The sequence below is a fragment of the Austrofundulus limnaeus genome, unplaced genomic scaffold (assembly GCF_001266775.1).
Source record: "Austrofundulus limnaeus strain Quisiro unplaced genomic scaffold, Austrofundulus_limnaeus-1.0 Scaffold422, whole genome shotgun sequence".
Taxonomy (NCBI): Eukaryota; Metazoa; Chordata; class Actinopteri; order Cyprinodontiformes; family Rivulidae; genus Austrofundulus; species Austrofundulus limnaeus.
The window spans coordinates 181,531-186,359 of NW_013952824.1; the positions used below are offsets into that span (position 1 = coordinate 181,531).

Consider the following 4,829-nt stretch of genomic DNA (forward strand, 5'->3'; position numbering starts at 1 on the left):
TGATGTGTTATACAGTCTAACTGATGACATCATGATGTGTTATACAGTCCAACTGCAGTTGGAATGAATGACCTACAGAAGCGTTCGGTCCTGCAGTGAGGATGTTTAAGTCTCTGACTGAGGGAGCTGCTCAGCCCCCCACAGTTTCATGCAGAGGGTGGTCGGGTTGTCCATGATGGCTGTCAGCTTTGCCAACATCCTCCTCTCACTCACATATTTTGAGCAAGCGAGCAATACAGTATGCAAATATGTGTGTCATCACGAGTGTAGGTCCCCATTAATCTTTACTAGAAGTGTTTTCCAATGTTTTTATTTTGTTTATTTGTTTATATATTTATTTATTTGGGTGGGGGGGGGTCCTGGTGGCTCTAGTTTAGCAAATTTCCTAATTCTACGCCTCTCTTTTCCAGAATGAAAGCTTGGTCCCAAAGTACGCTCCAGTCAACAGCAGAACTTCAGATTTGTTCGTGCGCATCTTTTGTTTTTCCACACAGAACCTCTTCTGTGAAAAGAAGCCGGAACCTGGAGCCTTTTTGTCGCAGCTGTTTCAGCCGAAGTTCGAGTGAAACAAACCTGAAGAGTAAACTGTTGCTTCGTATAAGCCAAAACCTGCAAGACAATTCAAGTTTTTATTCAAAACAAAACACCAGCAGAGCAGCGAGCGTTTATAAAGATTAAGTTGAATTTTACGTCGATGATGTGTTATTTCATGTTGTTGTGTGACTCACCTTTGCTCTGCTTGGCTTTAAACACAAACAGCTAAAATCGACCCTTATTTTTCAAAGTATCTTCTCCTGAGGCTCAGATCAGAAGCAGTTTCTGGTTTGGTCACTGAAGTTCTCGGCCTATTTGCTCGGAGGTCACGGGGACTTTTGTTGAGTCTTTGACCTCCGGTGAAGTAACCGCCTGCGGCGTTTTGTCATCGAGGAACTGCAGCTCCGTGAAGCTCGAACACCGGGGAGTGGATTTCATCAAGCTTCTGAGTAAAAACCACACTTCTCAGAAATAAAAAATAAAGTTATGTTTTTAACCTTTCCTCTTCTGACCCTTTTTGTTTTAAACTTTACATCTATTTTTTTCCATTCCGTCCTCCCTTACTGCATTAAAACTAAACTCTTTCATTATTTTTATTCTTTTTATCAATCCAGGTTTCTGTCTGATGAGTCTTTTCTTCCTCCAGTGGGGTCAACGAGTCGTATTTCTCAGTGCCGAGCACAGACTTTTTCCTGTTGCAGCTTGTTGAGCAACAGTTCACGACGTTCATGTGTGATCCGCGGCTGGGAGCCCGTCTAAACAGAATTCCCACRTGTGAAGCTTYGACACGGTGACAGGTTTTAGTGTGYGAGCRTGTATTTATCTCATGAGATCTATGTAAAACATGAATTTTAAACAAAATTCTCACAAAACAAAAACATTTTGATTTAACTTATTTTTAAAGATAGTGAGTTTCTTTATAGGAAGTATGAAATAAACACCTTAAAGTTCCTGTGACATCAGTTTTTTTTATAGTAAATATGAATGTATTTTTGGAAAGATAACATTGATAACATATTGTAAAAAAAGATTTAATGCCCCTAAGATGAACAGTTGTTGAGATATTTGCATGTGAAAAAACAGGAAGTGATGTCAAAGGGGAATGTCTGAATGTGAACAAARCGATGCTAAAATGACTAACAGCACAGACTGTAAAGAAGAACCTGATGTTTCTTTAGATTATTTTAATCACTATCATAGAGATGAGAAAGAGTCAAGAGTTCAAATAATATTGTTTCCAGAAACAAAAACCAGAGTTTTCTTTCTNAAAAAGTTGCTGAAATACGAAGTCATAGAAGCCATGGCATAAATGAGCCAGAGGTTTTGATACATGAAATGCTGAAATAAAAATTATGGAATGAGTTACGTAGGGTTAATCTCAATAATGTGAACGTTTTATAAGCATTAATGATCACAAGTGAGGTTAGCTGGATCATAAATCAAGTTCTGACTCATCTCCTTCAACTCAACTGACTTTAATTTCTGACACTAATTAGATTTTTCTTTGTTCTTTTAACTGGAATATTTAAAAAAAATCTGTAACCGTTTCTGACAAAAACTGAAACCCGCCATGTTTGATTATAAAATATGGAGCAGCCAATCCGTGTCTAGACTACGACTCTGAGAAGAATCTGATTGGTTGATCCACCTGCAGCATGTAAAACGGCTCAGAGGGAGACCACCAGGACTTTCAGAATAAATGTGGTTCAGCTTTAACTCAACTCGTTCTGCCATCTGTCACTTTCYGACGGGGCCGGTTGTTCATTGTGAGACTTTTAATGAGTCAAACACTAAATGATTTGAGTGACGGGAAAGTTAAAGTTAAGAACAAAAGCAAAACAAAACAAAACAAATAACGATTATAGATCTTCAGATTAAACTTTTAAACCTAATGAACCAATGATGTCCTGCTGTAGCAGATCAGTTTTAGATGCTTATTTAACAGGGACATTTTCCATTTTAAGTATTTTTGCAAATACAGTATTAATGTCTTATTGGTTCATGTTTTATTATTAGTATTTGTGTTTTTTCTGTTTTTACCTGTGCTCCTCTGGTTCATTCCTCCCAGGTGTCGCAGCTGCATCCTCTCTCCTCATTAGTCCCAGCCTTCATCTTCGGTCCGTTTCCACCTCAGCAGAACTCTGCAGGTCCCAGTCGTGGGGCAGACATTCATTTCATGAGTCACCAAACAGAAAGAGGTTTCAATTTGCATTGACGTTTTCTTTTTTCTTGTAAAATAAAAGCAGACTAGCAGGTGTCCGGCTATCTGGTCTGGATTTCTAATTTGATTTGAAGTAATTCTGCAGTAAAAATAATCCAGAATACAAAAAGTTTGAATGTGGAGAAAAAACTCATTCTAAAAATCTAAAAGTAAAGAAATGATCAGTGAGCAAATATAATCAGCAATGATGCGAAAACTTACATCAGTTAGTTAAAGTGCCTGTGACATCAAATTTTTATAATGAACATGAATGCATTTTTGGAAAGATAACATTGATAACATGTTTCAAAACAAATTTCACATCGCTGAGATGAACGGCTGTTGAGATATTTGCATGTGAAGAAACAGGAAGTGATGTCAAAGGGGAATGTCTGCATGTAAACAGAACGTTGTTACAAAAACTAACAAAACAAATTGTAGAGAAGAATCTGATGTTTCTTTAGATTATTTTGAGTCTATCAAAGAGAGACGAAGAAGAGTTAAAATTTATTTTTTTTTTCTTTAACAGAGACCAGCAAGTTCATTTTATTAATGAGTTCCCCTTTGATGTCACTTCCTGTTTCACTTTGGCTGAGCCAAATTCAAAAAGAAAACATGCCAGTTACGTGACAATAAAATTGGCATAGTACACGTGATTTTATCCATTTTAAGTATAAAGACACTTTCTTTGACTTTTTGTATTTGAAGGATAGGCATGTCACAGGCACTTTAAAGTTATAATAAAGTTTACTTTTTTATATATTTTTTTAGCATGTAAAAGTTCAGAGAACCCACACGAAGCCGCAGGAATTTGACAGCTTGAGTAGAAACACTTGCAACAGAAAAGATAAATTCCTAACTTGTGAAGACATATTCAAACATGCAAAGAAACAGCCTGAGGATCAAACATTCTGTGGWCGTTTCTGGACAGAACTCATTCCTGGAAAAGTCTTTAAGATGATCCGTGTGTTAAACTAAAATTAAGCTCCTGATCATCACTGGGACCACCTCTGGAACAGCAGGAGCTCAGGCAAACGTCTCACAGGTGAAGGTTTTACAACAGATTATGTAGGCCGCTCAGSTTTATGAACCCAGCTTTCTCCAACCAGCTCGGCCACATTTCTCGCAGTTTGCAGCACTCAGGTGTGCAAACACGACACCAAGGTGGAAAGTCATCAACAATGACTTTACAGAAACAAGCTTTTCAAACAACAAAATTCTGCAGAGAGAAAAATTACTCAAGAGAAAACATTTAAGATAGCTGTTTTTTAAAGACTTCCCAGAAAATTCACCCCCAAGTCAGACCATGCAACAAATGTGGTTGCTAGAAAGGGTTGCATCAACAAGTGTCTTCTCTTTAAAAGGAGCATGATCAAAGTGTGTGAAGGCAGCTAACAGGCCGACAGCTAACACTCTTAACAGGCTTTTAACAGGCAGCTAACAGTCTAACGGGTAGCTAACACTGCTAATAGGCAACTAGCAGTCTGCTAACAGTCTGCTAACAGGTAGACAGCTAACACTCTGCTAACTCTCTGCTAACAGTCTGCTAACACTCTGCTAACAGTCTGCTAACACTCTGCTAACAGTCTGCTAACGGAGCACAGAGTTCAGTAGGAGAAATATGGTTCTCTCCCCTGTGATTTTACAGACGATAAAAAATAAATCCGCAGAGTCTTGGAAAAGATCATGGGTCATCATGGGTGTCTGCACCTCTAAGATTTATTTACGGGTGAAATCAGGAAACACACACACAAGCAGAGTCCCTGGAAAGAGCCTACAGTTTGAGATCACAGTGGTCTACAAACAGACGAGTGTAATGTGTATTCCTAGAAAGAGTATGAGTACACTGTGTTACTGCCAGCACCAGAGGCAGCTGTCCAGCAGCTTCAGCTGCTCACTTTCACTTTCTGAACCAGGACTTGTGCTGAGGAGCAGAGGGCAACGAGGGGCGTTTGGCTATAGTTTTATTCAAGTTCAACAATATTGCAATAATTTTGAGCTCTTAAATAAAAAGGTTATATATGAAAAATAAACGTTTTTTAAAGTAGTACGTATATGGACTTTACAGCTAACAAAAAATGTGAAAAAGAGAATT

At 38.2% G+C, this 4,829-nt stretch overlaps 1 long non-coding RNA gene across 1 annotated transcript in view; it reads right to left on the reverse strand.

Annotated features, from left to right (window-relative positions):
• LOC106529089 (uncharacterized) overlaps nucleotides 1–2,706 on the reverse strand; it is a 22,539-nt gene extending 19,833 nt beyond the window's left edge. Inside the window, exon 1 of the long non-coding RNA XR_001311590.1 lies at nucleotides 2,575–2,706. This is a non-coding gene — a long non-coding RNA (uncharacterized LOC106529089). The remainder of the gene's footprint in view (nucleotides 1–2,574) is intronic.
• Between the last annotated feature and the right edge of the window lie 2,123 nt (nucleotides 2,707–4,829).